We start from the raw sequence: 13,108 nt of genomic DNA, 5'->3' as shown, positions 1-13,108 counted from the left end.
CCTGTCGGATAAAGTTATGCACAGTATGATTAATTTTAGAAAGAAGCACATTGTTTAATGAAGTTGCTGCTGTGATGCAATCTGAAGGGCTTTATGCAGATGTCTATTTAAAAAAAAAAAAAAACTTATTTCCTTCATCCAAAGAATTATTTGCACAACAGGCAAGAGGACGGGTATTTACACAATGCTTTGTCATAAACTTCATTGATAAAGATACTTACCATGGGTGGCATGTCTAAGCAAATTTTAACTGTGTGAAACAAAAAAATGTAAGAGTTGTTTCCTGAACTGGTCTACTTCAAAGAGCTGACATTAGGCAAACAAAACCCCTGCCTCCCTAAAGAATTATTTTCCTTCATTTTATACCAGAAAATAACAATTCAAAGCATCTAAGATTTGCAGCAACAATGTTTGTAGTCATTTGTATATTGGCTCCCTTCCTTATTTTTAATAGTCCTCTTTAGCTTTCTAACCCTTCACCTGCTCCAGAGGTCAGCAACCTGTGGCTCCGGAGCCACATGAGGCTCTTTGGGCCCTCTGCTGTGGCTCCCTGTCAGGTGATCCCACCACTGGCTGGCCCCACCCCACCCTCGCCCTCCCAGTCACTCCTCGCCTGGCCTGAGAAGGTAAGGGCAACCGTGGGCAATGGAGAAGCGGCCAGGGCAGAGACAGGGAGATACAGAAAAGGGGGAGAGAGAGAGACAGAGAGAGATACAGAGAGAGAGGGAGAGAGGGGGGGAGAGAGGGAGGAGAAAGGACGGGAAGAGAGAGAGATGTCAAAAGGATTTTGTGGTTCCCGGTGTTTTTTAACAACGGGTTCTCTGCCCTAATGACCAGCTGGGTAGGCGTGGCTAGGGGGGGGTCATGTGACTGGTGAAAGTGAGTGACATTGAGCTGGCCATGCCCAGCCAGGTTTTGTGCCTCCCTGTGTTTTCTTTTCTGTGGGAAACGGGTCCAAATGGCTCTTTGAGTATTTAAGGTTGCAGACCCCTGACCTACTTCATGCAGAGATAATTATTTGAGGGAAAATATTCCTCTTCCTATTTTGCAGTCTCTTTAACATTTCTTTCAATTAGTAGCTCTTACTAGTCTAAAGCAAAACCAGCAAACCAGACAGTCATAAATTTTATTTTTAGTATTCTTTCAATTAGCAACCTCATCCCTGTGGCCATTTTTTTTTCCTGTAGGCACTGAAAATCAACCACTCAGTAAAATAAAGCATCTATTTGAAATGCTTGTCTTTCTTGTCTTTCTTTCTTTTTTAAAAAATAAATCCCTTTTTTTTGGGCTGCCACTTTCCTATACATCAAAGATGATATCCTGCTGATAAAATGAAAGGGACTGCTAATTATGGTATCTGCAGGAAGAGGGGGCAGCATTATGACTTTGCAATGCAAATCCCATTCCCTCTTAAGATGCATTGTGATGTCATATGCATATGGAAAATGGGCAGAACTTGCACTGGGACAGCACAGTGCTATTTTTGTCATTTTGATGTAAGCTGTTAAACACCTGTAGATGTTCCATAACTACTGGTGCTTCTTAAATTCATGAATTACAGGATATTATAGCATGTCACAAAAATGTGAATAAAATGCATCCCCAAAGTTTAAAAAACACACTAATGTTGGAGGAAATGTCCATCTGGGTTCAGTTCCAAGTGTGGAGAAAGACACTGGAAACATGGAGGCTGTGTCAGCATTCCAGAAAACCCCCAACTCCAAGTAAAGATGCGGAAGCAAGCATTTTCCAAAGTTCTCTTTACTAGAATAGGCAAACTGGCACATCTGGGAAAACCCGAATCTGAAAAGCCCGGGTTTTCTTTCAGTAAGTCAAAGCTCCCAAAACCATCCCCTTTTCCACCCAGTCGGTCACATGCTCCAATCAACGTCCGTTCCATCCCGATCCAGCCCCCTGACCACTCCTTCTCCAGATGCTGGATCGCCCTGACCTTGACCGACAGGAAGAATGTTATTATGTCTACTAACCACCCCTCTCATTAATCCCCCCTCCCAGTGGTGGGTTCCTCCCGGTTAGGCCCGGTTCGGCCTGGTTCGGCCGAGCCAGTAGCAGTGACGATATATTTCTCTTGCTCGATTCTCTTTGTTCGGGAGCTGGGCCCTCCTGCCCGCTCTCGCGTTATTCTTACCTTTTATTTGGCCCCCAATCTATTTGCTGCCTCCTGAGTCCCAGCTGATCGGCCAGAAGGAAAAAAACTGTTTAAACTCTTGCAGCGGGACTTCAAAGGGCCGCCCTACAGCTGATCAGTGTTAAAAGGCAATGTGGTGGTAGACCAGTGTGCTCCAAAAACAAATGGGTAGACCGGTGCCTCCAAAAACAAATGGGTAGACCGGTGCCTCCAAAAACAAATGGGTAGACTAGAACGCTCCAAGAACAAATCGGTAGACCGGTACAGCTCTGAAAGCAGTTAAAAGCCTGGTAGACCAGTACCTCTGCTAAATCCTAAAGAATTGTCACATGACCATCAAACCATGCCCACAAAATAAGCCACGCCCACAGAACCGGTAGTAAAAAAATTTAGAACCCATCCCTGCCCCCTCCTATTTTCCCACACATGAGAAGGTGGCAGCATTGGAGCTTCCGGCCTAATATGGCTTCCAAAGCTGACAGGCTTTGGAAAGATGGTTTTATTGATGGACAGAACCACATGAGTTTTAGGTCCTGGGCAGCTGAACACATGGAGTGGAGAGAGAGAGAGAGAGATTTATATCCTCTCTTGGGCTTTGAACTTGACCTTCCTGTTCCTGTGGCAAGGGCAGGTATTCTATTGGTTGCAGGTATTCCCATGTGGAGTCATGTTTGTCTGAATCAAGTTTGGTTGAACCTTGCTGGGTGATGTAATGAAGGGCAATTCCTATTGTGGCTGAATGGCTTTGTCCTGAATGATAATCCCATCATCCTGGAGCTGACGGTCTTTTGTTTTGTAGATAGGCTGGCCCAGTCTTTTGTCTTGTAGATAAACTGGCACCAAAATATCTGCTGGGGGCAGGGAGCTGGGGCTGAGTTTCTGTCTGGAAGAGCATGTTTCTCAATTTCTCATCCAGGGAAATATAATATTCTGCCTTTTTAATATTTCCTAAAATATTAAATATCTTCTAGGAGAGGGGTGGGTGCTAACTTTCTACACTAAGTAATAAAGGCTTTGCATTTTTAAATGCTACAGGACACAAGGGAGTGCCGAAGGCACATGCGGCCAACAAAATCCAGGAGATTAATCGAACCAACATGGTATTAGCAATCTTTTTATTTATGTAATTTCACATGCCTTAGCGGCACTTGGGTGTGAAGCATGGGGGAATGCACTGTTACCTGCCCAGTTCTGCCTTCTGTGCATAAATTGTAGCTTCTCCATAGAAAATAACTTTAAAAAAAAATACCAGCAGTTTACAAAGCAAGAGAGAAGGCCCAGAGCTGTGAGCAATCTTCCTCCACCTGCCAGAGATATAGCTGTTGGTTTCCTCTTGATACACTCCTCTATCACTCAGGTGAAAGCAATAGCTCAGAATTAGTTTGACTTCAACAAAGCTGCTTCAGGGTTGAAATTTTCAGAGTTGAAATGTCCCTGGCTTGTGCAAATTGATTTAAGACATTTCAACTCTATCACAAACCAAAAATTATGGCTGGTGCAAAATGCAGCAACCTGGACACTAGTGGATCTGGAGCACTACAGTAACATAACATCCACTGTATTCTCTAGTTTCTTCATTGATTAATGAGAGGTTTCCAAATCCAATTTTAGTGCATGTTTTGACCTGTAAATCCCTACATGACTTGGCTTCATGATACCTCCATTATGGAATTTTCCGGGCCTATGTGTGTATGTACTGAGGGGAGGTTTAATGTCAGCATGGGAGCGGCGGGGGACTCTACTGCCATACAATCTCCCAGATGCTATTTTACAAGACAGTGAAGACTTTGTTAAATAGTTGAGCATCTGGTAGATGACTGTGGTGGATTGTGTTCAGTTATTGTGGGCGTAAATTGGCAGATTTATTACTGAAATTGTGGAACTTTATATTTTCCTCTTTTTGTTTGACAAAGTTGAGGTGCTGTGCCATTGTGCTTGCTTTGAAGAGAAGGTTGGAGCCAGCTAAATTGCCTGCTTTTCTGATTATATTGTAAGTAGTATGGGAAATACATGATGATGCAAAGTGCTGAGGACGGGGCTTCCACCAGGGGTGTCAAACTCAAGGCCCACAGGCCGGATGTGGTCTGCCGGGTGGTTATATCCAGCCCGCAGGGCTGCCCTGGAAACAACGAAGGACCGGCCCCTGGTGCCTCTGCCAGTGAAAATGGAGCCTGGGAGGGCCGCACATGGCCCTCCCAGGCTCCGTTTTTTGTCATGACGGCCTCCTGCAGCTCTCTGCCAGTGAAAATGGAGCTTGGGGGTGCACATGGCCCACCCATGCTCTGTTTTTGCTGACAAAGGGCTGCAGGAGGCCATCACGGCCAAAAACAGAGCCTCGATGAGTGACATTGACACAGACATTTTGGAAGTTTTCAATATGGTTATGACATATGGCCATATACTAAATTTTCATATACAAAAATGAAATTTCCCATTGACCAGAGGTGAGTTAGAAGTTCCACCAGTGGTGGGTTGCTACTGGTTCACCCCGGATCGAGCGAACTGGGAGCAGTGGTGGTGGGAGGCTCTACCCACCTACCGGGACACTTCTGTACATGCGCAGAAGCATTGCATGCATGCGCGAGCACAGGAGCGCACAGGAGTGGACCATTAGCAAACTAAATTGAAACCCACTTCTGAGTTCCACCCTATTTTTATATGCATTGCACCGGGCTTTGATCCCCCATGATTGCAAATATATGCCACATTTAAAAAAAAAAAAAATTAAGTGAGTGTTGCTTTTTTTTTTAAATTGCATTGTTTTACAGGATGATTTGATCTAGCTTTTGTGTTCAGAAATAAACCAGGCAAAGATCAAAAGGAATCTTGATGTTGGAAGAAACTTTGTGAGAGTCCAGTATCCGTTATGCATAAATACAAGTATACTTCTGAACAAATAGGGAAGGAGAAAACAGCATTGGGGATAGGGGGCAGAATTATGATCCCCTGAATGTTCTCACAAAATGTCTTAATGTAGCGAATTTCAACATTGATGCATTTCAGTAGTTTGAGGCTTTGAATTCCATCTCTTCTGACGCCCAGTTTGAAACAGCATTAGCATATATCAGTGGTGGAGTTCAAGTAATTTAACAACCGGTTCTCTGCCCTAATGATTTCTTCCAACAACCAGTTTGCCAAACTGCTCAGAAAGTCAACAACCGGTTCTCCCGAAGTGGTGCGAACTGGCTGAATCTCACCACTGGCATATATTCTATAAACAGAAAGGCAGAACTGATAATTAGACATTTCTGAGGAAGGTTGGCCTTTCAAAAAAAAAACAAAAACCTCTCACCACTTATCCGTTTTTAATTCAAACTGCACGGAATGGAAAATTCTAATCTGGATGTTAGAACGTTAAACATCTGGGAATGGTTTGGAAAGGGAATAAATTGGTTAGACTATTTTTTTCTTCCATCCCATTTGCTTTTTTCTGCTGATACGTGATTTGCCCCTTACTTCTCACCAGATGGTCCTATTTGTTTCATGGTGAATGGAACGTAAAAGGGTTCAAACATCATTGTAACCCACTGTGTAGTACATTTAGTTTTGGCTTTGCGTGCTGTGGTCTGTCAACATATTTTATGGCTCCTTCAACCAAACCGTTAAAGCATACCATGGCTTAGTGAAATATGGGAGCCAATCATATTCTCCAATAGCAGAAAACAGTACCCAAATGCCTGCACCATTTACTGAAAGTTCCTTTGCTTTTAGCTGAATAGAAAAATAGTAAAATGTTGCCAAGAAACATGCCATCATGCCATCTTGCTATAGGGCATCCAGAGATTCTGCTACATCTACAATATATACTGTATTTTTCAGAGTATAAGATGCACCTTAGTTTTTGGGGAGGAAAATAAGAAAAAAGCTGATTGGTGGATGGATCAGCCTCCCGGAATACCTCCAATCAGCTGTTCCCAGAGGTGAATTTTAGCAACAGGTTCAAAAAGAGCTTCAGAAAAAAAGGCTTTTTTTCCTGAAGCTCTGTTTGGAGGTTAATTTTCTGAAGCTTCTTTCAGAGGCTTTTATTCTGAAGGACTATCTGTACTCTGTTCAATCTCCTTTCTTTGGTATTGGTATATAGATTAACCTCTTCCTATCTGTTGGTTATTGTGTCATTCTCCAGATTTGTTAGCATAGTTTGGTTAGAACCTTTACTGATTCTTCTTTTGTTGCTTGCCATATTATTTTAGATAAAAGCCTTTCAGAGGCTTTTTTTCTGAAGCTTCTTTCAGAAGCTCTGAAATCTCCGTTTGCGAGGCTGGGCAGGGCTATATTCGGAGTATAAAATGCACCCAGATTTTCACCCTCTTTTTTGGGGGGAAAAGGTACGTTTTATACTCCGAAAAATACGGTACTTAGCTGATCCATTTAAATCATTGGGTAAATGAACTGCTTCTGGAAAGGTTATGTATATCATTTGGATATATATAAATTGGAGAATATGCAAAGTTATTTCTGCATAATTTTGTCTTTAATACCAATTAAACTGAGTTCCACTGAATATTTGACTTCAGTCAACCGTAACTCTTCACCCAGAAATTAATCTATTACCTTCTCATCATTCCTATCACCCATCTCCTCCCACTTATGACTGTATGGTTGTAACTTGTAAGCTGTACGGGTCTGGATGGGGAGGAACAGGCTCAAGCTCAACCCTTCCAAGACTGAGTGGCTGTGGCTCCCGGCATCCCGATATAGTCAGTTGACTCCATCACTGACTATTGGGGGCGAGTCATTGGCCCCCACAGAGAGGGCTCGCAATCTGGGAGTCCTCCTGGATATGCAGCTGTCCTTGGAGGAACATCTGACGGCTGTAACCAGGGGGACCTTTTGTCAGGTTCGCCTGATTCGCCAGTTGCGGCCCTTTCTTGATCGGGATTCCCTGTGCACAGTCACTCATGCCCTCGTCACCTCTCGCCTTGACTACTGCAACGCTCTCTACATGGGGCTCCCCTTGAGGAGCACCCGGAGGCTCCAGCTGGTCCAGAACGCAGCAGCGCGGGTAGTGACGGGAGCAGCATGGCGCTCCCATGTAACACCGCTCCTGCGCGAGCTGCACTGGCTCCCAGTTGTCTTCCGGGTGCGCTTCAAGGTGTTGGTTATCACCTTTAAAGCGCTCCATGGCATAGGGCCTAGCTATCTGCGAGACCGCCTGCTGCTACCGACGACCTCCCAGCGACCCGTGCGCTCCCACAGAGAGGGCCTCCTCGGGGTGCCATCAGCCAAACAATGCAGGTTGGTGACCCCCAGGGGGAGGGCCTTCTCTGTGGGGGCACCCACCCTCTGGAATCAGCTCCCCCCAGAGATAAGGAGAATCCAAGACCTCAGTGCCTTCCGTCGCGCCCTTAAAACCCATTTATTTAAACAAGCCGGGCTGGCTTAAGATGAAATTTTTAACTGTTTTTAAATGTTTTAAACGTTTTTAATTGGTAAATGAGTTTTAATTGGGCCAAATTTATATATCTTTTAATTGTTTTTAATATTTGTTCTGCATGTTTTTTTAATCTGGCTGTACACCGCCCTGAGTCCTTAGGGAGAAGGGCGGTATAGAAATCCAATATAAAATAAAAAAATAAAATAAAAAAATAAACTTGTTGCTGTATCCTCATGATTTATATGGATTGTTTCCTAGAATGATTTGATTGCTTATTTTGTACCCTATGACATAAATGTTGTACCTTATGATTCTTAACGAATATATCTTTTCTTTCTATGTACACTGAGAGCATATGCACCAAAGACAAATTCCTTGTGTGTCCAATCACACTTGGTCAATAAAGAATTCTAAATACAAGACTGTAAAAGAAATGGTGCAGGAAAAAAAAAATTCTGAACAGCACAATATTGCATATATTACTTTACATGATGGAGAAAAGGACGCCATGTCCAATCTCAGTTTTGCAACTAATGGATTGCCATTTATTTGGAGTAAATTTACCCAGCTTCCTTACCTTAGCACAAATACAGCTCATTAAAATTTTCCAGAGCACACAATCCCATCCATCCACCTGTATCTCAGTATCCTTCCAACAGATGAAGTAGCTTGAGGACAGCTTAAGGAGCTTTGCCCTTGAAGAGCTATTTTCCTTAATATTTCAACTCAAGGTCTACGTATGAACAATGTAGAGTGCGTTGAACTTGATATCCATTGGAAAGCCAACCAGTGATGTCCCCATACTGGGACTCCTGTTGCTCTGACTGGTTCTGCCAGTTCCCTGGGGAATCACCTCTTTCACTCCAGTCCATAACCTTTTCACACACTGCAGTCCTTTTTTTGGGGTCTGAGAGACTGGTGCCCACCGCCCCTTTCTTTTCCTTTTATAAATGGGTTGATTCAGCAGTGGTCCAGCCAATGCACAGAGCATGCACACGTCGGACATTGACTGTACTATTCGCAGTTTCACAAACCTCAAAGAAAGGGTGACTGGGAGAGAAAAAGATTCCTTGTTTTGCCTCTTCATGTGGTTAACTCACTGAAGAAGCAATCGGGAGTCATCCAAGATACACAAACCTGAAGTCATTGCTATCACTTAGTTGGCTCATAGATATATTAGGTATATATATAGAGAGAGGTATTAGATAGGTATTAAACAAATCAGTTGACAACGTGAGAAAGAAAAAAGAAAAAAAGCCTGGGAGTGCAAGAGAGACCTGAGGGTTGGACAAGGGACAAAAATTGCCCAGACAGGTTGGATCCGATAATGATTTCTTGAGGAGGGGGCAGACCAAGGTCTCTTAAATGGTGCTGGGAACACCCGCCCCGTGTATTAATCACCTGGACCCATCTGCAAGTCCCTGTCCTGGAGACTTTCACCAGTCAGGAAGAATAAGTATCTAACACATGTGCACGCACACATACACACAAAATAGAGAGACAGAGAAGTGGGGGAGAACGCAAGTCATTTTTAAACAGAGTTGCAATTTGCAGGGATGAATTTATTTTCCAGGCATAAAGAATCCCTTCGTAAAAATTGCTGACTTTTCTTTAAAAAGTGCATACTTTCTTGTGTTACAACATAAAATACACAATATATTTCTACAATGTAGAAATATAGAAATAGAAAGAAAAATGCAGCTTTAAAAAAATTGCCATATATGATAAAGTTTTAGGAACAGTTATATAATAGGTATTTACTTACTAGACATACATAGTATAATATGGCAAGTTACCTACACTAATTACAGATAATACAAATCTTAATATTATAAATATTACAATAATTCCTTCAAATGGAAGGAAGCTAAACTCACCTTTCATAACCATACAAGAAACTTAAAACCAGACAACTCATATGCCATATCTTTTCTTTTATGAACACTGAGAGATTATGCACCAAGATAAATTCCTTGTGTGTCCAATCACACTTGGCCAATAAAAAAAATTCAATTCAATTCAATTCAATTCAATTCTATTCTATTCTATTCTATTCTATTCTATTCTATTCTATTCTATTCTATTCTATTCTATTCTATTCTATTCTATTTTCACTGAATGATACCACTATACATTTTTGCTCTCCTTCTTCAGCTTGATCATATAAGTTTAAACCATTGGAGAGATTTATTTATTTTATTAGGCAGTTATTTTAATGATTACAAATTTAATATTGTTACCCTGAAGCTGTTTCAACCATTTTTTCCCAAATTTGTCCACTGTTAAATGTGTGGATTTCAACTCCCAAAATTCCTCAGCCAGCATTGACTAGTTCCTGAGTATTTAACAGAATACAAAAGTCTGTGACAATCAGATCACTTGAAAAGCCAGGCATAAATGTAACCATACCAGTCATTGATAAATTATTACTTGTTGATTTCTTTGGCAATTTGTAATTTAAAAGAAACTGAATTAAACAGAATAATTCCTCTGGATAACAAAACCAGAAAGGGTAGTGATTAAAGTACTCTTTTTCTGTCTTAAGATAGCAAGATCTTACTCTGGAGGATAATACATGTTTTTCTCTTTGTGAAAATTGTCAGGGGGAAAAAATCTAATTTCATTTATTTCTGACAAGATCAGCAACTTTAACCCCCACAGCTACTTATTACTCGTATGGAAGGAAAAAACCCACATTTGCAAATCATATATCATATGAACAGGTTTAACTTAGAAGAGTTAACCTCAGGAAAAACACGTGCTAAAGATGAGATAGCCGAATTATCCATGTTATTAGCTGGCCACCAAAAGTTTTCTCTGTCCATCCAATTATGATGATGAATATGCTTTACAAGGAAAGGCAACAGGCTGTGAAGAAATGCGAAGAAAACTCTGACGATATAACATTACTAAATAGGGAAATATGTTCACTTGCTAATTAAAACAAAATAAAAAATCACAGTCCAAGGTTTTAAATTCTGTGATGGCCACATACAGTACTTAATATATGGTGATATCAGCTGTAGATACATAAAATATTATTGTAGGTACCAGGTAGACAGGCTAGACTAGAGCAATTAGCTTAAACCTCTTAAGCCCTATAACTACATCTTAAAATAATGTGGGTAAATTACTTGTCAGAATACAATTTAAAGGAGGAACAGTTGCTGAATTAAGACCTACAACATGATGTCAAAGACACTTTTCATGAATGCATGAGGATTGCCATTTTTTTTTTTTTATTTATTTATATGCCGCCCTTCTCTGGAGACTCAGGGCGGCTTACAATGCGTTAAGCAATAGCCTTCATTCTTTTGTATATTTTATACAAAGTCAGCTTATTGCCCCCACAAACTGGGTCCTCATTTCACCTACCTTAGAAAGGATGGAAGGCTGAGTCAACCTTGAGCCTTGGAGAGATTCGAACCAGCAGAAATTGCAGGCTGCAATCCTATGCATTTCCTTCAGAATAAACTCTATAGAAGCGACAGGGCCTGTTTCTAGGCTGAAATGCATGTAGCATTATTTTTTCAAGAAATATATTACAGTAAACTATGATTTAATTATAATAAGTTACAACTCCCCTCCTCCACATTTCTATCATAATACTGGGACTACTTTCTAACCTTAATCTGGGTTTTCTTCTCAATTTTCTCCACTTCCCTTCCCCAGGAAACTCTTATCACAAATTTTCACTGGCTGAAACAAGAAAAAAAATGGAGGTTTTGTTCTTCCTAGCACTGTTGATAAAAAAAACATAGCTTTTAAAAGGCATCCAACTGAGAATAGCTTTACAGTTTAATTTTCTGTGAAGTGAGCCAAAAAATCTCCAGCTGAATGATAGAAGGGCTGCCAATTCCAGTTGCTAAAGGTGTTAAAAAGGAAGCTAATTGGGGTAAAAAAGTTCTGGAAGACAAAATAGCATTGTTCCATCTTACGAGAAAAGAGATCAAGGAAAAACATGAAGTAGTTTCTTGCCATGGTGACAAGGATAAAAAGGATGGAGAATAAGGAGAATGAACCACTGAAGAATCAGGAATGCTAGATGGAGCAAAGGAGTCTACCAGAGTCTGATATGCAACAATCCAACAGATGTTGGTGAATTTGGTCCTGAAAAGTGAAGTTTATGGAAGAAGAGTACAGTGCCTTGAAAGAAGGAAGACTCCCAGGACTCCATATTCAGTGTGGGATGGTCCCTGCAGGTGATTCTGCCTGTGGTAGGACACGTGCAGCTAGGAGGCAAGAAAGGATGATCCCCACAACTTGCATGAGGGCCAGTCCAAGTGCAGCTGAGGCAATGTAGAACATATTGTAGCTGACAAAGTCGTGCACCTTGGTGAAGCAGCCATTGTGGTAAATACCTCTCGCATCGGAAGGGAGTGGAGCATGCAGGCAACCTTTTCGGCTCCTGCAACAGCTGAGGGGCACAGAGTGATTCGGGGCCTGTTGCTCTACCGACCAGGGTGAGGAAAACCAATCACGGTAACTCTCTATGCCACAGCAATTCAGGTTGCGCTGAATGAAATCCAGGGCCTCTGTTTTTTCCTCATCCTTGCTGTAGGAATTTATGGCTTCTCGCAGTCCACTCTGGAAACCCTCAGCAATATTCTCACGATAAAACAAGCTAGACAGCCCTGCTGTCAGTCCAGCAGCAAAAACAGCCAGCTGGAAGCCCCCATAAGTGCGCAGTAGGCAACGATGTTCAGTGGCAGCACTAAAGCAACCCAGAAAGCCCCATACGATGATAGTGATGCCAGCAGCCAACAAAATGAAAGGGTTGGGAGGGTATTGATTGGTTGACAACAGCAAGTAGGTACCTAATGAAATCTTGGCCCAGATACCAATGGTGAGCATGGTTAGACCTGCTGCCCAGAAGACAAAGCTGAAAGCCATGAGAAAAAGTTTGAGGAGAGCCATTATACCTTTTGGATGATGAGAGATGGATTTCTGATGTGCTGCTTAGGTGCTTCCAGTTATTAATCCTAGATAGTGCTCCTTGTATGATGTCACCGGATGCTCCTGTGCTCCACCTTTATTCTCCACCTTGTCAACTCTGCCTCACCAGAGATTCTTGAGAAATGCTGATAATGCTGATAATAATACAGCAAGATGTTCCCATTAGAAAAAATGTGCTGGCGAATATTGCTGCTGTTTTAGGGCCGCTCTCACAGAGTACAAAAAAAAAAAATAGAGCTAGTAACTGGCTCAACCTGGTCAGAATCCAAAATGCAAACTTGTTAGTCTGTAGAGTTGTCTGCCATCAGCACAACACAAACACAGTTGGATCGTTTCCCTGGTCAAATGTGTAGCTGGACTGATTCAACCTTGGGCTTGCAGTACAAGCTGTTTCTAACGTTCCAGAGAATTGCCTCCAGAGAATTGGCTGCCTCTCAAATTGTCACTCAAGGCTCCTGTTCTTGTTTCTCCTGTTACACGCCCCACCTTGATATCCAAGTTGCTAATTGGTTTGTCATGGTTCTCTGGTTTCCCAATGCTGGAAAGGTTTTAAACATCAAAGATTGCTTCTGACTGAACTGCCACACAGAAAAATCAGTTTCCCTGAGAGCCCTGAGTTACTTACTTAG

At 41.9% G+C, this 13,108-nt stretch overlaps 1 pseudogene; it reads right to left on the bottom strand.

The window, feature by feature from the left end:
* Nucleotides 1-8,979: 8,979 nt before the first annotated feature.
* Nucleotides 8,980-12,826, bottom strand: LOC117667593 (tetraspanin-7 pseudogene; annotated as a pseudogene).
* Between the last annotated feature and the right edge of the window lie 282 nt (nt 12,827-13,108).

This window comes from Pantherophis guttatus, chromosome 7 (assembly GCF_059756535.1).
Source record: "Pantherophis guttatus breed Tessera chromosome 7, ASM5975653v1, whole genome shotgun sequence".
NCBI classification, from domain to species: Eukaryota; Metazoa; Chordata; class Lepidosauria; order Squamata; family Colubridae; genus Pantherophis; species Pantherophis guttatus.
This window is presented reverse-complemented; position numbering and strand designations above follow the sequence as displayed.